Below are 25,317 nucleotides of genomic sequence, written 5' to 3' on the forward strand. Positions count from 1 at the left end.
ATTCAAGTTAGCAAAATTAAGAATAAAAAAGAGCTATTACTACAACCTTACAGAAATAGGAAGGGCAAACAGGAACACTATGGACAATTTTGTGCCACTAAATTAAATAATTTGAACAAAATGGAAAAATTCCTACAAAGCCACAAGCTACCAAAATTGATGCAAGAAGAAACAGAAAACCTGAATGGAGATATAAAAATAGATTAAGTTAGTAATTAACCCCCCCCCCCAAAAAAAAACAGAAGAAATGCCTTTGCTGGTGAATTGTACCAAGTATTTAAAAGGAAATTAATACCAATCTTCACAAACTCTCCCAAAATAGTAAGGAACATTCCCCAACTCATTCTATGAGGCCAGTATTACTCTGATACCAAAGCCAGCCAAAGATATCACAAAGGAAGAAAACTACAGACCAATATCTCTTATGAATATTAATGCAAAAAATCTTCAGCAAAACACTAGGAAATTCAATGCAGTAACATATAAACAAAATTACACACCACAACCAAGTGAGATTTATCTCAAGAATGCAAGGTTGACTTAACATCTGAAAATCAACCAATGTATTGTAATATATCATATCAATAAAATGAAAGAAAAAAACACATGATCCTCTCAAGAGATGCAGAATAAGCATTTAACATAACACATTTCTTCATGATGAAAACTTTTCATAACTAGGAATAAAAGGGAACTTCCTTGACCTGACAAAAGCCACTTGTGAAAAACCCAAGACTAATATAATATTTTTTGGTGAAAGACTGATTGCTTTTCCTCTAAGATCAGACGCAAGTCAAGGATATCTGCTGTCATCATCTCTGTTCAACATTGAATTTATGGTTTCAGCCAGGCTAATTTACCAAAAAAAGAACTGTCATCCACATTGAAAAGGAAGAAATAAAGCTATCTCTATTTGCAGATGACATTATCTTATATATAGAAAAGTCTGAGGAATCTACAAAAAAAATCTATTAGAACTAATAAATTAGTTAAACAAGGTTGCAGGATACAAGATAATATACAAAAATCACTTGTATTTCTGCATATTGGTAATAAACAATTTGAAAATAAAATGGATTAAACAATTGTATTAACAATAGCATTAAAATTTCAATTACTTAGAAATAAATTTAACAAGAGAATTATAAAACTTACACTCTGAAAACTATAAAATATTGTTGAAAGAAGTTAAATAAAACCTAAATAAATGGAAAGACCTTCATAGATCAGCAGCTTTAACACTGTTAAGGTGGAAATCTCTCTGAGTTGCTCTACAAATTCAATTAAATCCCTATCAAAATCCCAGCTGCATTTTTTTTGCAGAAATTGACAAGTTAATCTTCAAGTTTGTATTGGAATACAAGAGACCCAGATGGATAAAACAAACTTGAAAAGAGAAAAGCATAGTTGGAGGACTCACACTTCCTGATTTAAAGTCTACAAAACTATAGTAATCAAGACAGTGTAGTACTGGCATAAGCATAGATTTCATTCATTAATGGAACAAAACTGGGAGTCTAGGAAAAAAAGCACATTCTTCATGAGTTGATTGCTGTTGAGAGTACCAAGATAATTCAGTGTGGACAAAATAGTCTTTTCAATAAATGGTGATGAGTCAATTGGATATCTACATGCAAAAGAATGAAGTTGGGCCCCTATATCACACTATAAACAAAAATTACCTCAAAATGAAGCACAGACTTTAATGTAAGAAATAAAACTCTACAACTCTTAGAAGAAATCATAGAAGTAAATCTTTATGACCTTAGAGTAGGCAATGGTTTCATATATATGACATAAAAGCACAAGCAATGAGAGAAAACAATAGATAAATTGGGCTTTATAAAAATAAAGAACATTTTGGGGGGTTATATACCCCCTAAAATTAAAAGCAGGGACTTGAACAATTCTTTGTATATCCATGTTCATAGTAACATAATTCAAAATAGTCAAAAAGGTATAAGCAACCCAAATGTCTATCAATGGATGAATGAATAAACAAACTGTGGTATAATACAATGGAATATTATTCAACTTTAAAAAGGCAGGAAATTCTGATACATGCTACAACATGGATGAATCTTCTAAGTGAAACAAACCAGGTACAAAGGGATAAATATTATGTGATTTTACTTATACGAGGTACATAGAGTAGTCAAATTCATAAAGACAGAAAATAGAGTTTTGATTGTCATGGGTTTAGGGGAGGAAGGAGTAGGGAATGTTTGTTTAATGAAGACAAAGTCTCAGTATGGGAAGATGAAAAAGTTCTGGATATGGGTGGCAACAATTGCCCAAAAATGTGAATGTACTTAATGCCACTGAAATGTACACTTAAATATGGTTAAAATGGTAAATTTTATGTTATGTATATTTTACCACAACAAAATATTAAAAACCTTTTGTGCTTCAAAGCACAACAGTATCTTAGCAGATTACTCATGATGCACATCAGTCTGGTTTAATGCTTATTCAAAAATAAAATTGCATTCTTCTTTTTTACAAACAAGCAAAAAAGAACCAGAGACATGGAAATAAAGAACAAACTGACAGTGACCAGAGGGGTGGGGGAGGGAGACAACGGGGGAAAGAAGGGGAACATATATGAAGGACCCATGGACAAGGACAATGGGGTGGGGAGTATTTTTGGGAGCAGGAGTTGGATAGGGCAGGGGAGAACAATGGGGCGGGATGGGGACAACTGTAATTGAACAACAATAAAAAATAAATTAAAAGAGAATAAAAGGAAAAAATAAAAACAATATTGATGGAAAAAATAAAGTTGGAGGACTGACAGTACTCAACCTCAAAACTTACTGTAAAGCTACAATAAACAAGACAGTGTGGTATTGGTGAAAGAGTAGACAAATAGATCAATAAAACAGAATAGAGAGCCCAGAAATAGACCTACATAAGTATAGTCAACTGATCTTTGACAAAGAAGCAATGCAATACAATAGAGCAAAGATAGTCTTTTCAACAAATTGTACAAGAACTAGGAAAAAGGGAATCTAAACACAGACCTTACATCCTTCACACAAATTAACTCAAAATTAATCATAGGCCTCAATGTAAAATGAAAACCTCTAAAACTCCTAGAAAATAATATAGGAAAAACCTAGATGATCTCAGTATGGTGATGACTTTTTACATATGATCCATCAATGAAAGAATTGATAAACTGTACTTTTCCAAAATTAAAGTTTTGCTTTGTGAAAGACAGTGTCAAGAGAATGAGAAGATAAGTCACAGGCTGAAAGAAGATTATTTGCAGAATACCTATCTAATAAAGGCCTGTTTGTTATCAAAAATATACAAAGAACTCTTAAAACTCAACAAAAAGGCCCTGGCAAGTGTAGCTCCATGGACTGAGTGCAGGTTGCAAACCAAAGGGTCACAGATTCGATTTCCAGTCAGAGCACATGCCTGGGTTGTAGGCCAGGTCCCCAGCAAGGGGCACGTGAGAGGCAACCATACATTGATGTTGTTCTCCCTCTCTTTCTCCTTCCCTTCCCCTCTCTCTAAAAATAAGTAAATAAAATCTTTTTTAAAAACTCAACAAAAAGAAAACGAGCAACCCAAATAAAAAATGGATAACATCACTTCTCAGCCTTTTGGCTAAGATCAAGTGTGAAAAAAAGGGTAACAGAAATCTCACCAAAGAAGATATGCAAGTGGCAAATAGGCATATGGAAAGATGTTCCACACTGTGTGTCATTAGGGAATTGCAAATGAAAACAACAATGAGATACCATTACACCCCTATACTAATGGCCAAAATCCAAAACACTAACAACACCAAATGCTGGCCAGGATGTGGGACAAGAACTTTCATATGTTGCCAGTAGGAATGCAAGATTTGTACAGCCACTATGGAAAACAGTTTGGCAGTTTCCTACAAAACTAAACATATGCTTACCATACAGTCCAGCAATTGTATTCCTTGGTATTTAACCCAATGAGTTTAAAAAAGCCTATCTCCACACAAAAATCTGCACATGATTGTTTATAGCAGCTATATTTATAATCACCTAAACTTGGAAGCAACCAAGATGTCTTTCAGCAGGTGAATGGCTAAATAAACTGTGCACATACAGACATGGGAATATTATTCAGGGCTAAAAAAATAAGTGATCAAGCCATGAAGAAAAAACATGGAAGAACCTTAAATGCATATTACTAGGTGAAAGAAGCCAAGCTGAAAAGTATGTATACTATTTAATTCTAACTGTATGACAGTCTGGAAAAGGTAAAACTATGGAGACAGTAAAAGGGTAAGTGGTTGCCAGGGATTCAGGGAGATTAAAAGTAGGGCACAGAGAATTTTTAAAACCATGAAACTATTCTGTATGATACTCTAATAGGGAATACTACAGCACAGGAGTTTGACATGCATCAGATTTCACAGAATGTACATCAGGAGTGAACCTAATGTAAACTATGAACTTTGGATGATAATGATGTGTTAGTGTACATTCATTGATTGTGATAAATGTATCACTCTAGTATGTGATGTTTATAGTAGGGGAAGCTGTGTGTTTGGGGGGCAGGGGATATATGAGAAATCTCTGTACTTTCTGCTCAATTTTGCTGTGAATATACACTGCTCTAAAAATATAGTCTTTAAAATCAGGCAAAATATTTGAATAAACATTTTTACAAAGAAGATATATAAATGACCAATAAGTATATGAAAAGATGCCCAACATCATTAGGGAACTACAGATCAAAATCAAAATGAGATACTACTTCACACTCCACTAGGATGGCTATAATAATAATAATTTTAAACAAAAGTAAGAAATATTGGTGGGAATGTGGAGAAAATGAAATTCTCATGCATTTCTGATAAGGATGTAAAATGGTTCAGTTGCTTTGGAAAACATTTTGACAGTTCCTTAACATGTTAAATTTTACTCTTAGGTATATACCCAAGACAAATGAAAACATATTTTTACAAAAAAAAAAAACCTTGAACATGAGCCCTGGCTGGTGTGACTCAATGGATTGAGTGCCAGCCTGAGAACCAAAGGGTTGCTGGTTCGATTCCCAGTCTAGGACACATGCCTGGGTTGGAGGCCAGGTGCCCACTAGGGGGCGCACGGGAGGCAACCACACATTGATGTTTCTCTCCCTTTCTTTCTCCCTCCCTTCCCCTAAGAATTAATTAATTGATTAATAAAAAAACTTGAACATGAATTTTCATGGCAGCATTATTTATAATAGCCAGAAAGTGGAAACAACACAAATATTCATGAACTGAAGAATGGGTAAACAAAATGTGAAATATCCATAAAATGGGATATTATTCAGGAATAAAAGACTAAATTAGTAATACATGCTATGACATAGAAGAACCCTGAATATATTATGCTAGGTGAAATAAGTCAGTATAATTTCATTTATATAAACTATTTATAACATGCAGACATAGAAAGGAGACAAGTATTTGCCTAAAGCTGGGCAAATATATCTGACAAGGTCAGATATATTTCCATTTTATAGAGCAAGCCTTGACAACAACAATCAGTCTGTAGAAATATATGGAAGGAGGCAAGAATACCAATTATGCTTTTGTTATCTGTGTAATCTACAAAGGCTATCATTGTGGGCTTTCTCAATTGTTTTCTCTCTTATTAATATTGGAATTTTCATTGGAGTCACTAGGAATTTTTTTTTTTAAATATTTTATTTATTTATTTTTAGAGAGGGAAGGGAGGGGGAGAGAGAGAGAGAGAGAGACATCAATGTGTGGTTGCTGGGGGTTATGGCCTGCAACCCAGGAATGTACCCTGGCTGGGAATCGAACCTGGGACACTTTGGTTCCCAGCCCGAGCTCAATCCACTGAGCTACGTCAGCCAGGGCTAGTCACTAGGAATTTATAAGGCAATTGGGAGAAGTGACATCTTTTATATATCATTTTCCTAATCATAAACATCAGCCACATGTTCATTTTTTTTAGGTCTTTGGTAATTTATTTTTTAATACATTTTTATTTTCAATTACAGTTGACATACAATATTATATTAGTTTCACATGTACAACCCAGTGATTAGATATTTATATAACTTGCAAAGTGATCACCCCAATAAATCTAATAGCCATCTGGCACCATACATATTTATTACAATATTATTGACTATATTCCCTATTCTGTATTTTACATCCCCATGACTATTTTCTCCCTCAGCTGTTCAAACCACCTCCCATCTGGCAACCATCAAAATGTTCCCTGTATCTATGAGTATTTCTGTTTTGTTTGTTCATTTATTTTGTTCTTTATATCCCACATATAAGTGAAATCATATGGTATTTGTCTTTCTCTCTCTGACTTATTTCACTTAGCATAATAGCCTCTAGGGCCACAAGTGTTGTCACAAATGGCAAGATTTCATTATTTTTATGGCCCAGTAATATTCCATAGTATGTATGTACCACCTCTTCTATATCCCCCCGTCTATTGATAGATATTTAGGTTGCATCCATATCTTGGTTGTTGTAAATAATGCTGCAATGAACATTTGAATGCATATGTCTTTTTAAATTAGTGTTTTAAAATAAATACCCACAAGTGGAATTGCTGGGTCTTTCTTTGTCTCTTATTATAGCCTTTGTTATAAAGTCTATTTTGTCTGGTATAAGTATTGCTACCCCAGCTTTTTTTATTTTTATCTGCATGACCTTTCTTTTCATCCCTTTACTTTCTATCTCTGTGTGACTTTTGATCTGAAGTGAGTCTCTTGTAGATAGCATATGTGTGGCTCTTGTTTTCCTATTCATTTGGCCAGTTGTGTCTTTTGATTGGAGCATTTAATCCATTTGCATTTAAAGCAATTGTTGATACTATGTATTTATTGCCATTTTATTATTCATATTTTCCATCTTCTTAAAGAAGACCTTTTAACATTTCTTGTAACACTGGTTTGGTAATAATGAACTCCTTTAGCTTTTTTTTTTTTTTTTTTTGGTCTGGGAAGTTCTTTATTTCTCCTTTGATTCTAAATAATAGCTTTGCTGAGTAGAGTAATCTTGGTTATAAGGTCTTTGCTTTTCATCACTTTTAATTATTTCATGCCAATACCTTCTGGACTGTAAAGTTTCTGTTGAGAAATCAGCTTACAGACAATCTTATGGGAGCTCCCTTGTAGGTAACTGACTGCTTTTCTCTTGCTGCTTTTAAGATTTTCTTTGTCAAAACCAGTTCATGCCAGAGCCCAGCGAGAGAAGTGTTTTTGGTAGATGCTATCTGTCACCATGCCTAAAGGAGAACCCAACAAGCTGATCGGCAAGATGTCCTTGTATGCCTTCTTCAGGCAAACCTGCCAGGAAGGGCACAAGAAGAAACATCCACACTCTTCTGTCAACATTTCCAAATTCTCCAAGTAATGTTCTGAGAGATGGAAGACCATGTCTGCAAAGGAAAAGTCAAAGTTCGAATATACAGCAAAGAGTGACAAAGCTCTCTATGGCAAGGAGATGAAAAATTATGTTCCTCCCAAAGGTGATAAGGAAAGAAAAAAGATTCCAATGCTCCTAAAAGACCTCCATCTGCCTTCTTCCTGTTTTGCTCTGAACACTGCCCAAAGATCAAAAGTGAACACCCTGGTTTATTCAATGGGGATACTGCAAAAATATTGGGTGAAATGTGGTCTAAACAGTCAGCCGAAGATAGGCAACCATATGAACAAGAAGCAGCTAAGCTAAAAAAAGTATGAAAAGGATATTGCTGCATACCATGCCAAAGGCAAAAGTGAAGTGGGAAAGAAGGGATCTGGCAGGCCAACAGGCTGAAAGAAGTAGAACAAACCAGAAGATGAGGAGGAGGAAGAAGAGGAAGAGCACTTCCAGCCAAGATGGAGGCTTAGGTAGACACACTGTGCCATCTTGCATAACCAAAAGGACAACAACAAATTTCAAAACAAAAAACAACCAGAACTGACAGAAAATCAAACTGTATGTAAGTCCGACAACCAAGGAGTTAAAGAAGAAACATTCATCCAGACCAGTAGGAGGAGCAGAGACAGGCAGCCCAGCGGAGAGGACTCACAGCAAGGCTGCGAGGATTGGGGCAGTTAAGGCAGTGGCTGGCAGGGTGGTGGATTGAGGACTGGGCGATCCCACATTCATATGCAGATAAACTGGGAGGAACTACTGGGGAGTGAGACAGACTGCAAAACCCAGAGTTTCAGTGTGGAGAAATAAAGCCTCAAACCTCTGATTGAGAACACCGGTGGGGGTTGAGGCGGCAGCAGGAGAAACTCCCAGCCTCACAGGAGAGTTCATTGGAGAGACCAACAGGGTCCTAGAATGTACACAAGCCCACCCACCTGGGAATCAGCACCAGAAGGGCCCAATGATTGTGGGCAGTGGGGGAAGTGATTGAAAACCCACAGAGAGCAGAGCAAGTGGCACTGTTCCCTCTCAAAAGCCTCCCCCACATGCAGCATCAGAATGCAGTGGCATGGGTTGCCCTGCCCTGGTAAACACCTAAGGCTCCACCCCTTACTACCTAGCAGGCACGCCAAGACAAAAAAAAAATGGCCCAAATGAAAGAACTGATCAAAGCTCCAGAAAAAATACAACTAAGTGATGAAGAGATAGCCAACCTATCAGATGAACAGTTCAAAACACTGGTAATCAGGATGTTCATGTCATTGGTTGAATATGGTTGAAAATTAGATGAAAAAATGAAGACTATGTTAAGTGAAATAAAGGAAAATGTACAGGGAACCAATAGTGACGGGAAGGAAACCGGGACTCAAATCAATGGAGTGGACCAGAAGGAAGAAAGAATCATTCAACCAGAATAGAATAAAGAAACAAGAATTCAAAAAAAAAAAATGAAGAAAGGCTTAGGAGCCTCCAGAATATCTTTAAACGTTCCAACATCAGAATCATAGGGGTGCCAGAGGGAGAAGAGGAAGAGCGAGAAACTGAAAACTTATTTGAACTAATAATGAAGGAGAACTCCCCCAATCTGGCAAAGGAAATAGACTTCCAAGAATTCCAGGAAGCTCAGAGAGTCCCAGAGAAGTTGGACCCAAGAAGAAACACACCAAGGCACATCATAATTACATTACCTAAGATTAAAGATAAGGAGAGAATCTTAAAAGCAGTAAGAGAAAAGGAGACAGTTACCTACAAAGGAGTTCCTAGAAGACTGTCAGCTGATTTCTCAAAAGAGACCTTACAGGCAAGAAGGGGCTGGAAAGAAGTATTTCAAGTCATGAAAGGCAAGGACCTACATCCAAGATTACTCTATCCAGCAAAGCTTTCAGTTAGAATGGAAGGGCAGATAAAATGCTTCTCAGATAAGGTCAAGTTAAAGGAGTTCATCATCATCAAGCCCTTATTATATGAAATGTTAAAGGGATTTATGTAAGAAAAAGAGGATAAAAATGTGTACAGTAAAAGGACAGCAAACTCACAATTATTAACAACTGGACCCAAAACAAAAACAAACAAAGCAAACAACTAGAACAGGAACAGAACCACAGGAATGGAGATCACATGGGGGTTATCAGTGGGGGAGTGGGTGGTGAGAGAGAGGGAAAAGGTACAGAGAATAAGTAGCATAAATGGTAGATATAAAATAGACAGGGGGAGGGTAAGAATAGTTTGGGAAATGGAGGAGCCAAAGAACTTACATGTATGACCCATGGACATGAACTAAAGGGAGGGAATGTGGGTGGGAGGGGGTGCGCAGGGTGGAGGGAAAAGGGGGGGAAAATGGGACAACTGTAATAGCATAATCCATAAAACATATTTTAAAAAACTATTGTACATTTACACAATAGAATACTATGCAGCAGAAAGGAGCTCCTACCATTTTCAACAGCATGGATGGAACTGTAGAGCATTATGCGAAGTGATATATAAGCCAGGTGGTGAAAGACAAATATCATATCATCTCAATTTTAAATGGAACCTAATCAACAAAATGAACAAGCAAGCAAAATATAACCAGAGACATTGAAATTAAGAACAAGTAGACAGTACCCACAGGGAAGATGAGAGGAGATAATGGTGGGGGAAGGTGAAAGTTTTTCAGGAACAACAATAAAGAACACATGGACAAAACCAAGGAGCAGTGGAATTGAGGGATGGAGATGGAGATGGCTGGGGTGGGGGGAAAGGGCAGAAAACTACTTGAACAACAATAAAATTTTTAAAAGAAGAAGAGGAGGAAGAAGATGAAGATAAAGAATAAAAGGCTATCCTGTAATGCTGCATGTGGAGTATGTGTGTGTGCTCAGACAATTGTTTTCCTAAGAATATGAATTCAAGCGCAGCTCACTATTAGCTTCAGTATAAAAACTGTACAGATTTTTGTATAGCCAGTAAGATTCTTTGTAGAGAAAATACTTTTTTCAAAATGCATGTTGTAGCTTTTTGAGGGGCTACAACATAGAGTTAGATTTTAAGGCTTTGGATGTTAAATGTTTCTAAATATTTAATGGTTTCTTTAATTTCTTGACCTGTGTATGGTAGCACAGCAAACTCATAGGAATTCGTATCAACAGTAAATTTTGTTTTTTTAGAATGTTGTATTTGGTTTTATAAACATTTTTATAATAAAGTTATGTACATTAAAAAAGATTTTCTCTTTGTCGTTAATCTTTACCATTTTAATTATAATGTCTTGGTGTGGGCCTCTTTAGGTTCATCTTATTTGGGACTCTCTGTGCTTCCTGTACTTGTATATCTATTTCCTTCACCAGGTTAAGGAGATTTTCTGTCATTATTTCTTCAAATAGATTTTCAATTCCTTGCTCTTTTTCTTCTCCTTCTGGCACCACCATAATGTGAGTGTTGGTAAGCTTGATGTTGTCCCAAATGTTCCTCAGACTACCCTCATTTTTTTTTCTGTTGTGATTGGGTGTTTTCTGCTACCTTATCTTCCAAATCTCTGATTTGATCCTCTGCTTCATCTCCATCTACTGCTGATTCCTTCTAGTGTATTCTTCATCTCAGTTAGTGCATCCTTCTTTCTAACTGGTTCTTTTTATGTTTCCTCTCTCTTTGTTGAAGTTCTCACTGAGTTGATTTATTCTTCCCCTAATTTCATTGAGCATCCTTATAAACAGTGTTTTGAATACTGCATGTTGTAGATTGTTTGTCTCCATGTTTAGTTCTTTTTCTGGAGTTTTGCCCTGTTCTCTCATTTGGGACATGTTCCTTTATCTTCTCATTTTTGCTGCCTTCCTGTTTGTTTCTATATGTTAGGTTCAGTTGCTATATGTCTCCCAATCTTGGTAGAGTGACTTTAAGTAGTAGGTATCCTGTGGAACCAAGGGGCACACCCTCCCCAGTCACCTGAGCTGGGCACTCCAGGTGTGCCCCACCCCTCTGTGTGGGCTGTGTACATCCTCCTGTTGTAGTTGAGCCATGATTGCTGTTGGCACCACAATGAGTATAATTGACCCCAAGATTTATCAGCTGTGAGGACTGGCCAAGACTGCAGTGAAGTAGCTGCTATGTAGGGGCCCACCCCGCAGAGCAAAACTCACTTCAGTGGGGCTCTGGTGCCCCACTGAGTCTACCCCTTGTGTGTGTCATTCATGGAGGTCCTTGGGTGGTAGACTCAGGTGGTCTAAAGCTGTCTATTGGGTGTGCTGGTTCTGGGGACCCCAGGGAGGTGCCCAGGAGAGGCCAAGCTGCAAACAGAGACTGGCTACTGCTAATGCAAGGCTTGAGGTTGCTTAATAAGAGGTACAGGGCATGCAGGGGCTAGATGATGCTTATTCAGGGTTTGTGAACCTTTGAAGGATTCTAGGAAAATCTGTAGCACGAACCAATACCATCCATTTGTATGGAAAAGCCACTGAAAACAGTTTGGGTGGGCCTGCAACTTTGGAGGGGAGGGGTCTCAGGGAATCACCAGAGTTGGGCAGTGTTAGCCAGGTTGATGGAGAACCTAGGCTAAAAAGTCTAAAACCTCTCTAAGGCCACATCACTAAGTATTGAGTATTGTGACAAAGCCATGAGCTTCTGTATCATGCAAAACCCATAGCAACCCTAAGTTCTATCAGGACAACATCATGGTCTCAACCCAAACCGCAAGTGCCAGAACTCGCAGACCCCTTTAACCAGATGTTTCATTGTGTCCCCAATGTCACTGAGCTGGTGCTCAGAATGGCTGTGGCCAGGGTAGAGCTTAGTAAAATAATTTAGAGGAAGGCAACTTTATTTTCACCAGGCACAATAGGTCAATGTCTTTGTGATGATTAGACACCTAGAAGAAACATGGGTCTGCAGCAAACCCTAGATAAAATACATTCAAATGAGAGGAATGGTGATAAGGGAGTCAAGGAAGCGGGTGGAGAACTCTGTAGCCTAAGCTACTGTTTATCTTTCATAGCTGTTTAGGAGCTAGGTCTAGAAAAAGCCCATAAAGACAATTAAAGTAAAACGTTCACACCAGGTCCAAAGACCAGGGCTTTGAAGCTTTGGTGAGAGAGTATGGAGTCTGCATCCACCGCCCATCCGGACTGCTGGAACCCTGGGGCATTGGATGGAGCCTGCACACTTCTTCCTAGGCTTCCCTCAATGGCTTGCTGGGTTTACAGTTCTCCTTGTTCCCTTCTCCTCTCTCCTTGGAGGTAGTATTGACCAGCTTTCACACCAGATAAGAACATCATGTTCTTCCTGATCTAGAAGAGCAAAGCAGTCTGCAGTCCCTAGGGTTTGGGAGGGCCGGAGAGGGGAAGTTCTGATGTTTGTAAGTAGATCAGTCAGTCGCCTGGGCAGCCCCAGGGGCTCCTGGTCCAGATATCCTCCACCACCTCCTCATCTTTATCATGCCCCCTCACACAGCCTCTTGACTGCTTTGTTCATTGCCCAGAGACGTGCAGTAAGCCAAGAACAATGCATCCCATCTCCCTGGAATTGTCACCACAATATGGGGGTTGGCTGAGGAATAAAAACTACAGTGTGCTGCTCACTAGGTCTCTTCCAACTCTCTCCAGTCCTTTCCTGCTTGCCTTTGGAGTCTGGTGCACAAACACTGTCTCCAACCTACAGGATGGGCTGAACAACACCCCAGCCTCCCTAGCTGCCCAGCATAACAAAATACTGTTCAAGCCAGTTTGAGTGGCCTTGAAGTCCATGGGAAGAATCTGAAGGGTGGGCAAGGCCAGTAAGAACCTGTAGGGTTGTAGCAGCTGATGAGTCAATACTTTCTGAAGGGTTCTGCTTTTATCTTTCTCTGCAGTAACTCATTCTCAAGGACACGTACAGGGATTCCAGAGCTCAAAACAAAGTTTTTTGCCCTTGGATTCCCCATTCAGGGTACTCTTTTCCACCCTGTAGCAAAATCTCCTCAAGGCACACTCTCTCCTAGCCTGAGAGTCACCCTTGGTTTCCAAATACTCCTATGGGGCTATTTTAAATTTTATTAAGGATCTATAAACTAAACTAAAATAAAAATATGACCATTTCCTTGGGGAGGCCTGAAAGGAAGACATGAGATAGATCTCATATCCCATTCCTTTAACAGTCCTATTAGCAGATGTACAACCATTCTCTCTCTCTTTCTCTTTGCTCAACCCCCTCAATCCCTCTCCTGAAACAAGAGCTGTTTGCTGGCCATGGGCCCCCTCAACTTTAAAGACTTATTTCCTCTGTGTTGCTATATTCCCTGGTTCAATGGCAGAGAAACAGATGTGAAACTGACTGACTATGTTAGTATTATGTTTCTTGTCCTACTTCTAGTCTCTCCTACCTGGGTAAAGACCCTAGTCTTTACTAGGAGAGCGGGTTTAAAAGGAAATTAATACTGTCTTCATTTGATACTTATTAGATTATTTTAGTAAATATATAATATTTACAAGTGCTTTGTATCTTGTTTCCCCAAGACAACTTTGTTTTCTCTTGTGGCATATTCTTTTTTTTTTGGCTATATTTTTTATTGTTGTTCAAGTACAGTTATGTCCATTTTCCCCCCACCACTCCCCTGAGCCCCACCCATCCCTGCCTCCCACCTTGCATCCTACCCCCTTTGGCTTTGTCCATATGTCCTTTATACATGTTCCTTGTTGACCCTTTTTATACAAAATCTTAAGATTTCCAACTTAAATTCTTCCTGTATAGGTTTTCAGAAACCCATTCCTCATGCTTGCAGAAGTGGTACTGTACGGTTAGCAATGAGTAGTTATTGTACATCAAAAGGATATAAAACATCATCACCCAAAACTGCCAAAATAACCTTGAGTACAAAAGAGAAACACAAATGCAATATTTGCCAAGTCAGTTTCTGCTAAAAACATTTTGAAATTGGAAGTAATCAGTTAAATTAAAAAGTACATGTAAATGACACTTTCATTTGTAGTACTCCAAAACTAGAAACAACCAAAATACCCATAAAGAAGTGAATGAATAAACAATGTTATGTTTCTGCAATGGAATACTATGTAGCAATGAAAAGGAATGAAATATTAATCATACATTATTTTCAGTCCCAAATAATTATGCTGAGTGAAAGAATCTCTAGACAAAAAGAATTCATACTGTATGACTTCATTTATAGAAAATTCTTTAAAAATCCAACTAATTTATAGTGACAGAAAATAGTTCACTGATTGCCTGGGATGGTGGTGAAGGGATGGTGGTACTACACAAGGGCAAGAAGACATTTTTGTGGGTGCTATGTCTGGATTATTGCAATGATTTCATGAGTGTATATGTTTTGCCAAAATTTACCAAATTATACTTTAAATATGTACAGTTTATTGTACATCAATTATAACTTCATTAGCTGTAAAAAAAGTAATTAGATTTAGAGCAAAAAATTAATTGTAGTAGGTGCTGTTGGTCTAACTCAATATCCAATTCAACTGTCTTCTCTATTTCTGTCACCATTACAGAAGTTACAAAAGCTGAATGCTCATTTTTCCAGACTTGCAACTAGGAGTTAGAAAGTTTAGAACCTAAGTCCACAAAACCCCTTTTCCTTTCCAACTGCAATCTTATAATGAAGCACATTGTATAAATTATATAAAGGCCAGGCTGCAGTGGTGTGATGGGGGTGTTTATTAGGATATTGGAACATCCACTAATTATTTTTTCTCATTTACTTTCTCCTCATCCATCTTTTCTCTTTACTGTGGTCCCTGAGGTGTTCTGAATAATCTCTGGTTTTATACAGATTTTCTCTTTCCCAGGCCACTTACTGTCTGTCTCACTATCTGTCCTAAAAAATGATAGAGTCCAGTCCTCCTCATTTCATAAATGGGAAATTCAATCAACAAAGACATGAAGGGACCTACACATGGTCTCACAAGACAGAAGCAGAAGTTAGTGGCCCATGTGTTTTGGGAGACCCAGGCCAGATCCCCATGTTGGACCTGTGGGCAGTGCTTTTGAAGGGCTTTATGTTGACAAGATTTTCCCTTTAGTTTCTTCACAGGTCTCCTGACCCCTAATGAATTCCTGCTACACTAGTCCTATGCACTACTTATATATCCCACGCTCAGTTCTCTTTCTCTTTGGTGATGGTGTTCCAGGCTTGTGAACCTTCCTCCTCCCTTCTGGAGAGAAGCCCATTCTCCATAGATCTGTAGCAAAGTTTTGGCAGTGAAGTTGTGATATGCCGGGACAAGAACAGAAAATCGGGACCAAAAGCTGAAACACTAGCAGTCAGGAGACTATCCAGGAAACAAGTACCACCTCAAATGAAAAAGACATCAAGCTTCCAAAGGAGCCTGGAAACCAAAACACACGAATAATCTTGAGTCTCAGTCTTTCCCTGGATGGCTGCAAGGGGCTCCACCCAAACTCAGAGGGGTAGCTCCGGACCCTCTTCAAAGATACTGGGTCAACAGAGGTGGAATTTCCTCCACTAGGGAGAAGAAGAGACAGGGAGAGGGACTTCGGGGATGGGGGGCAGCTATGAAAGGAGCTGTCCTGGCCTGGGCTGAAAGATTCAGGAAGAGACATTCCATTGAGGGTAGGAGAATATGAAGGCCACTGAAAGAAACAGGGTTAGATTTAGAGAAATCAGGAGTTTGGAAGAAAGCATCCTAGCCTCTCCAGATGGGACTGGTATTGAGGCTGAATCTCTTGGAGGAAAAGCTGGAAGTAAGTAGGTTTCAATATCTAGGGTGGTTTTCAGCCAAGAGCTAGAATGCCTTTCAACATTATCAATTAATTTGGTAATTATACCAGTGCCACAGACCCTCTGTTCAGTTCATCTGTATCTGTCGTTTAGTGGCAGATCCATTACAGGCCAAAGAGCAAGGTAAAGGTTGCAACTCCAAAAACAGCCTTCTTGTCCTGGCTGGTGTGGCTCAATGGATTGAGTGCAGGCTTGTGAACTGAAAGATCACCAGTTTAATTCCCTGTCAGGGCACATGGCTCGGTTGCGGGCCAGGTGCCCAATAGGGGGTGAACAAGAGGCAACCACACATCGATGTTTCTCTCCCTGTCTTTCTCCCTCCCTTCCCCTCTCTCTCAAAATAAATAAGTGATATCTTTTTAAAAGATTTTATTTACTTATTTTCAGAGAGAGGGGAAGGGAAGGAGAAACAGAAGGAGAGAAACATTAGTGTGTGGTTGCCTCCCACACACCACCCACCTGGGACCTGGCCCGCAACCCAGGCATATGCCCTGACTGCGAATCAAACCAACAACCCTTTTGTTCGCAGACCAGCACTCAATCCACTGAGCCACATCAGCCAGGGCAAATAGATGAAATTAAAAAAAAAAAAAAGCCTTGTCGCAAATGTAGGTGGTCACCATGTATGTTGCCTAACACTAAGTGTGAGGGTAGCACCAATGAGGGCTGGAAAGAAGCTGCAGGAGGAGATTCTCCCTCTCTCTCTCTCTCTCTCTCTCTCTCTCTCTCTCTCTCTCTCACACACACACACACACACACGCACACACACACTCCTTTTTCAACAGGGTGCTGTCCTTTAGAAGAACTTGAACACCACAATTTAGATAAGAAAAGAACTGAAAAAAACATAGAAAAAGTGGTAGTCACAAAAAAATAAGAGCTGAGGCCCAGAAAGAGAAGGTCATAGAGCATTAAGAGAGTATAGGCACTACAGTTGTAGAGAGTGTAGAAACTTGTCCACAGTGACAAAGTTTGTCAATCTGGAGCTAGATTTTCTGGACTCTCAATGCAAAATGGAGATCAGGATGAAATGAGTGATTCTTAGGCAATAATACTATAGCTAGACTAAAGAAAGATCTTCCTATGAAATCTTGCCATTTATGACAACATGGATAGACCTTGAGGTCATTATGCTAAGTAAAACGAGTCAGTCAGAGAAGGACAAATACCACAGAATCTCATTTATATGTGAAATCTAAAAAATAAAAACAAATAAACATACAAAATGAAGTTCATGGATATAGAGAACAGATTTGTGGTTGCCTGTGGCAAGAGGTGAAAGGTGGGCAAAATGGGTGAAGTGGTTCAAAAGGTACAAATTTCCAATTATAAAATGAATAAGTCATGTGGATATAATGTACAGCATACTGAGTACAGTTAATAATATTGTATTGCATATTTGAAAGTAGCTAGGAGAGCAGATCTTGAAAGTTTTCATCATAAGAAAAAAATTTTGTAACCATGTATGGTGATGGATGTTAACTGGACTTATGGTGGTGTTCATTTTGCAATACATACAAATATTGAATTATTACATTATACACCTGAAACTAATATACTGTTATGTCAATTATATCCCAATTTTTAAAAAGTCCTTCCTACATAAAAGGACATATAAGATACTAACATGGAACACTAGGGAAAAAAAGAAAAAACAAAAACCTATTCATTTGAGATTCTGATTTTGAGTAAAGCAAGGCAATAAATTTGGGTCATTCACAAAGTCTCACCAAATCCTATGGATTCTTCTCCAATGTTTAGAGACCTACTGGCTGTTTTGTAAGGGTGGCAGATGGCATTTCATTTCATAGGACCCTGGGTATAGGTCCACCACACTCCAGGTTAATAAATTTGATTTCATATTGCTCAGTACTTTTGTTAGTGTGGGACCTTGAAGAAACAGACAATTAAATGTGATTAATGTGCAAGGATTTATTAAGGGAAATGAAACCAAATGAGGAAGGAGCCTGGGAAAAAAAAACTAGGAGAGCCATGAGACTGCAAAAGAGAAAGGGAGTGAAGGTTGGGTGTAGTGTCCTAGTCTGCCTTATACTCTAAGAAAGTTGTTTTTTTTTTTATTTATCTTATGTTAATTGTTCTTCAAGTACAGTCTTCTGCCTTTTACCCCCACCGCAGCCCATCCCCCCAGCCCTCTCCACCCCCGTAGTTATTGTCCATGTGTCCTTTATATTTGTTCCTGCAAACCCTTCCCCTTTTCCCCTGAAATTCCCTCCCCTCTCCCATCTGGTCACTGTCAGCCTGTTCCCTATTTCAGTGTCTTTGCTTATACTTTGCTTGTTTGTTTGTTTGTTTTATTGATTAGGTTTCTGTTAAAGATGAGATCATATGGTATTTGTCTCTCACCCCCTGGCTTATTTCACTTAGCATAATGCTCTCCAGTTCCATCCATGCTGTCACAAAGATTAGGAGCTCCTTCTTTCTTTCTGCTGCATAGAATTCCACCGTGTAAATGTACCATAGTTTTTTGATCCATTCATTTACTGATGGGCACCTAGGTTGCTTCCAGCACTTGACTATTGTAAATTGTGCTGTTATGAACATTGGGGTGCATAGGTTCTTGTGAATTGGTGTTTCAGGGTTCTTAAGATATGATCCTAGCAGTGGAATTGTTGGGTCAAAAGGCAGATCCATTTTGAGTTTTCTGAGAAAATTCCATACTGTTTTCCATGGTGATTGTACCAGTCTGCAATCCCACCAACAGTGCATTAGGGTCACCTTTTCTCCACAACCTCTCCAACACTTATTGTTTGTTGCTTTGTTTATAATGGCCATTCTGACTGGTGTGAAGTGGTATCTCACTATGGTTTTAATTTGCATCTCTCTGATAGCTAGCAATACTGAGCATCTTTTCATGTGTCTCTGGATCCTCTGTATGTCCTCCCTAGAGAAGTGTCTATTCAAATCCTTTGCCCATTTTTTAATTGGGTTGCTTGTCTTTTTAGAGTGGGGTTGTGTAAGTTCTTCATATATTGTGGAGATTAAACACTTGTCTGAGGTATCATTGGAAATATGTTTTACCAGACAGTTGGTTCTCTTTTTATTTTAATAGTGTTTTCTTTAGCTGTGCAGAAGCTTTTTATTTTGATGAGATCCCATTTGTTTATTCTTTCCTTTATGTCCATTGTTCTAGGGGACATATCAGTGAAAATATTGCTGTGTGAAATATCTGAGATTTTCCTGCCTATATTCTCTAGGATATACTCTAAGAAAGTTTTAACAAAACCATCAAGATTTCATGAAGCAAAGGTCAGCTGGCAGTCAGAGGATCTCTATGTCTCCCAGGAATGAACCTACCTTAATATCTTTACTGTGTAACAGGTGCCTCAGTGCAAATACTGCAATGGATTTCAGAGTGTTGCAGTCAAGGCCCTTGGTCAATTTGCTCTTTGGAGTTGAAGGTCTGAAAGGCACTCTCTTGGGTGCATAAAATTCCACTTTTACCTTCTACTGAACCTTTTCTTTGCCCAGCTGCAGCTGATTTCACCGTACCCACAGGCCCAAATGGAGCCTTGAATCTGCAGATAGGAAAAACAGAAGACAACAGGAGCCAGAGAGCCTCTGCCTGAATCACTGAAATCAGGCCCACCATGATCCATGGCTCTTCCTTTCCATGGCTCAGCCCTCTGTCATTGGCTAACATGTTTATACCACTCATGCTAGTTATCATTCAAAGTCATTCAATTCCAGTAGCCTTTCCAGGTACCCTGAATGTATAGACCCTCTCTTGCTACAAGATCCCCTTATCCCTCCTTTCTCTAGCCTCCTAGTCATCCAGGTCTGGAGAACACAGAGCAAAACAGAGAATGACCAAGAAGGTGGGGTGAGAGTTGGACAGAGTATCACATGCAACAGTTTTCCTCCAACAAAGGGTGTAACTATTGAGACCAGGAAAGGAAAAGGTTAAGAAACCTTAACCTTTAATATTAATATTTTATTAATGCCCCCACCCTTACACATACCTAACTTGCATTACTTCACACACCTGTACTGACAGGTATTAGTGTGCCTGCTTGATAGACGAGAAAACTGAGGATACATGTAAGCTACTTGCCTACAGTGACACAACTCTAAGTGACATAGCCCCTAAACTCACAGTAAACCAGAATCCTAGTGGAAGAAGCCAGGACAGAGATCTGTAACTAGCTTGAGGGGATCCAGTCAGGGAGGGCTCTGGTGAGGCAGGGATTGCAGCCTATCTTGGTTTTTTAGGTACCCCAGTCCACCCACCACCCACTGTAATGAACATAATAGGCTATTCTTCCACAACACTGGCCCAAAGGGATTTCTTTATTGCTCTAGCTTTGATTTTACATTTTAAAAGCCCACATAATACCAGCTTAGAAGATTTAACAAGCACATTCTTGGGCACTGAATCATAGGTGGAAGGAGGTAGAGGAGGGAGCAGAAATCTGACCAAGAGAAGGTATCAAAATACCATAGCATAGCAAATTGCCTATGTTGCCAAACAATAATTGATAATCCCTCCAGCCTAATTATTTGAAGATAGGTGTATGTAGTATGTTGAAGAGGATGTTTTGTTTATTTAGTATTAGTAATGTTCAGTTTTACTACTGGAATATTTTGATAATTTTTACTTTTCTGAAACAGGAATGATCATTTGGTGGTGTGGGAAAAGATATTCAATACACATCTCTACTTTTCTCATCCTTGGGCAAGTCAAGCTTACACATAACTATAGGCCCAGAGTAAGTAAGAAGTCAGGCAAAGAGCTGAACAAGTATCAGGGGTCCCAGTGCCCAGTGTCTCCTTTCTCCGTGTTCTGTGCTAACCCTCTCTAAATGTCTGGTGCTTAGAAAGTAGGCTCTATGTGTGAGAACTGCAAGCAAATGGGGTGGGGGCTGAAGGGTGGTTCTAGATAGCATGAGCCCCTTGCAGAGAGCCAGAGAAGAGACATGCCATGTGTAGTGGGTCTCCAGGAAAATTCAGAAACTGGAGCCCACTGGAAGCAGGCAGTCTATTCAGAGGCCTTTGTGACAGGTAAAGAAAGAGTATGAAAGCTGGAAATAAAATACTTCTAGAATGAGGGGGAACGTGATGACAAGAGAGTCAATGAGGCTCAGGGTACCATCAGTGACACTGAAAATCAGGCTCCTAGGCCCTCTACATACTAGGATACAGGGGCTTGCTGACATGCAAGATGGCCCAGAGTCAATGGAACAGTGGTTGCAGGGTCTGCTTTGTTGGGAGTCTGTCCTTCAGTTCTAACAGATGTGAGGTTTAGTTTCTTTATAACATTGTTTTTCATCTTGACTGCACATTAGAAACACCTATATAGCTTTTAAAAATATAGCTCCTCCACCCAGAAATGCTGACTCAACTGGTTTGGATAGGGACAGTACATCAGAATTTTTTAAAGCTCTCTAGTAGAGTTTGATGGGCTGCTGGGGTTGAGAACAACTGTGCTGAAAGAACGTTGTCTCAGTGTGATTCCAGCTTAGGTGACATATCAACTTATTGGGATTTGATGGACATATAAAATAGGAAATAACAAGAGGTAGATGCTGAGAAAAGTGCACACTGGCCTATGTGAGCCAGGAGACCTAAGTCAGGGCCCTGTTTCTGACACTGCTTTACTGTGTAACCCTGGTCAAGTCCCTATCCAGAGCTGAACCACCATATCTCCACCAGTACAAAGAAGGAGCTGGACTTTATGACCTCTAAGGATCCTTCCAACTTCTTCATATTTCTAGGAATTTACCAGGCATGGGAAGTGATGGGAGATGGAAGATCGTTGCTGCTGCTGCTGCTGCTGCATAGGCAAGGCTTGGCATGCAGGCAGTGCAAAACAGCACTGTTAATCCAGTACAGTGGGAAGGGCCAGTCCCAGGGAGTTGCCTACCCAAAATGGAAGGCATGGAAACTGTCCTCAGGTCCTTCTCAATTGTGAGCACACTAGTCAGGGGCAGTGCCCAACTGCAGGCTCCCTTTGGTGGCACCACACAAATATTTATTAATATAATTATTCTTAGTAGTAGTACTAGTCATAATGATCTTAATTTGACATCAAGCTTTCCTATCCCACAATAATGACTACTCAAATGTCTACTGTAGCATCCAAAGGAACAGAAACCATATCAACTACCTTGTCCTCTTCATTCTTATTATCTCCCCAATGGGGGGCCAAAGGCCCAGGGAGATAAGGTAGTATACTTTGCATGATAATTCATCTTTCAAGTCACTGTTTTCCAAGCTCAAGCCTGACCATGATTCTCAGCTCACACACTGGACTTTAAGGATGGCTTGCTGCCTTAGTTGGGGAGGGAGGAAAATGTCTTCTACTATTTCCAAACCAACTCCTAATCTCCCTTCCCTGCACCTCCTTTCCCAGTCAGTGCCCTCATGCCTCGGGAGTTTCTTCATTCCTTGCCTCTCCCCACAGTCCAACTCATGGATTACACAATACAACTCATTAAATTTCACCATGCCACAACCACAACTCACACATAAGTCAATTACTTAGACTGGAAGCTCCTTGGGAAAGAGATCTTGGTTCTTCTTTTTCCTCAGTCTCCTACATCGTAACACAGAACTGAGCAGATATCATGTACCTTTCATAAGAGGCCAGTTGGCTTATCTGAGCAAGTTGCCAGAACTAATCAATTAAGAATCATAAGAGGTCAGTGTAGTAACCAAATATTCATGGATTTTGTGAGTAGGTATTTTAGAATACAGTTCCAAAGCCTTGGCTTGCCACTACAGGTCCTCTTCCACCATCTCCCACACAGTATACACCTACCCATGTCACAGAACTACTCATACCTGCTCCTCACATGGCTTCCATGCCCTGGTATCTCCTCTTTAGGTTCATTCTCCTCCTGACTCAGGTCCTCATACCAGAAGTATAATGTAGGAAGAGCAACACCCCTCCTCCTTCACTACCCCCATCCCACTTGGACCCCCTCTTCCTGGAATGGCCCAGCAGACTCTTATCAAGACCAATCCTGTCCTACCCATTCTTCATTGCTTCCTCGTCATCATCAGCAAGCCTTCTCCACTCTTCCAGCCAGAAGAACTTTTAAATTCCCAGGAGCCTTTCCCCCCCGTCTCCACCCTTAATGGCTCTTAGTATTTTCTACTCTATTTTATAGTTAATCCTCCAATAACCCTAAGTCATGTCACATGTTGTATGACTTTCAACAAGTCATTTAACCTCTTAAGCTTTAGTTATTCATTTAAAAATAGGGATGACAATCCCCACTTTAACCTCCTCCCAGATTAAATGAGATAAAATATGTGAAAGCATATAGCATATAATCCTAATGATAGTTAATATTTATTGAGTGCTATATGTGACAGGCACTGTTTTAAGCACTTTGTGTATATGGATTCACTTAAACCACCCAGCACCCTTATGCAATGCATATAGTTACTGTCCTGATTTTGAGGAAATTGAGACACACAGAGAGAAATGAGTTATTTGCACAAGGACATACAACTAGTAAATTGCAGAACTGGATTTGAACCCCGGCAGTCATACAACTCACTTGCATGACTCAGTCAAACACCTCCAATACAAGCAGTGAAATGTTAATTATATACACACACACATGCACACACATGTATATATACAACAGATATATATATATACACTTAGACCACTCAGCCATCCTGACAAGATATATATTCTTATGTAATATTAAATATAAAGCAATATACAGGAAATGCAATAGAAATTTAGAAATTCAAAGGATAGATCAATGTGATTTAGAACTCTTGAGTAAAGCATCATGGAAGATGAAGTGACTTAGGTTGGGTCTTAAAAAATGGATTAGAGCAAGGAGGGTATCATCACGTGAGGGCTTAATATACTCAAAACCCTGCAGGCAGAAATATGACTGGGGTACCAGGAGGAAAACAATGAGGACGCTGGCTTGGCTGCAGTGGGGAAATCATGGTAATCAGATGGAGAAAAGATAGATAAGCAGTAAAAGGGATGGTCTAGAAAAATATATATGATCTGCTGACCAAGAGTCATATCAAACCCCTATGTGGGGTTTACATGCAGCTTTCTCTAAGCCAATGAAACCAGATTTAAATATGCATGAAGATGGTCATGGATGGGATGTATAAGTGGATTTTTGAAACAGGTGAGCCAAGGTGAAAGGTAAATTGTAACAAAGATAAATGACAGTTACTATATTTGGATTAAAAAGCAATCTTCACAACTATAGAATAAGGGAACAGAGATAAAGGAATATGTCCAAGGTTAAAAGATGGATCATTGGCTTATGTGGGTCTTCTGACTCAGCTAGCACTATTTCCTTTGGCTTTTAGGTCTGCATGATCTTCATTTGTTTAGGTATTATTCAATTAACAAATATATATTGAATATCTATTCTGTGTCAGCCAGGCCTTGTGCTAGGCCCTGGGGCATACAATGGGGAAGTCCATAATTTCTCAATAAAACAGGCAGAAGGAAAACAATTTAGTTGGAAGGAGGTGCCTAGAGGATTTATCTTAATGCTTTCTTGCATAGCAAGCACATGAGATTTGGTTAGATTATCAGTTTATTAGTAATGGCTTTGGGGAATGTTCAAGTTCCCCAAGCTAGCCCTTGCTGCTGTCACTGGTGGAAGAAGGGTGAACCTCCCTGGCAGACCACAGTGCCCCTTCAAAGACAAAGATCACCGATTATCCATAGGGGATTGGGGCAGAAGGTGGGGAGGAGCAGGAGAGTGGGGGTTGTTTGGAGGATAAGGGTTAGGCAGAGGAGAAATCCCCAGAGCAAAACTGTCAAACAGAAGAGTTCCCCATAACAGGATGAATCAAGGCCATTTCGGTCAGAGAAACCACAGGCTGATGGCACTGAGCCAGTACCAGTAGGTGACCTGGTTAGAAGGGTAGGTAAATGAGAGAGTCAATGTTCTAAAAAGCCCCACAATGTTGTAGAGCAGACAAGTGAGAACTTGGGAGGAGATCCTGAAAGCAGAGTTACTTATATCCTCTGGCACTCATATCCAGTGGCAAAAAGCAGTTTTCTATTGAACTGGCTGCCTTCAAGAAGCTGAAATATCCAGAGTACAGTGGAACCTGGCTGCACTGAGATATTGCCTACATAAGTTCCACTGAAGTCAGCACAATAGGGCATGAACATGTTATGGAAACTGCTTTGGAGGTCCTATCTTTAGCCTGAGGTAATAACACATCTCTTTCAAGAGTG

At 39.5% G+C, this 25,317-nt stretch overlaps 1 protein-coding gene and 1 pseudogene across 2 annotated transcripts in view; one reads left to right on the forward strand and one right to left on the reverse strand.

Moving 5' to 3' along the window:
- Positions 1 to 25,317, reverse strand: part of SLC16A2 (solute carrier family 16 member 2) — a 108,456-nt gene that overhangs the window by 57,996 nt on the left and 25,143 nt on the right. The gene's annotated exons all lie outside the window — the stretch shown is intronic.
- LOC114504592 lies at positions 7,133 to 7,810 on the forward strand (annotated as a pseudogene).

This window comes from Phyllostomus discolor, chromosome X (genome assembly GCF_004126475.2).
Source record: "Phyllostomus discolor isolate MPI-MPIP mPhyDis1 chromosome X, mPhyDis1.pri.v3, whole genome shotgun sequence".
In the NCBI taxonomy this organism is placed as follows: Eukaryota; Metazoa; Chordata; class Mammalia; order Chiroptera; family Phyllostomidae; genus Phyllostomus; species Phyllostomus discolor.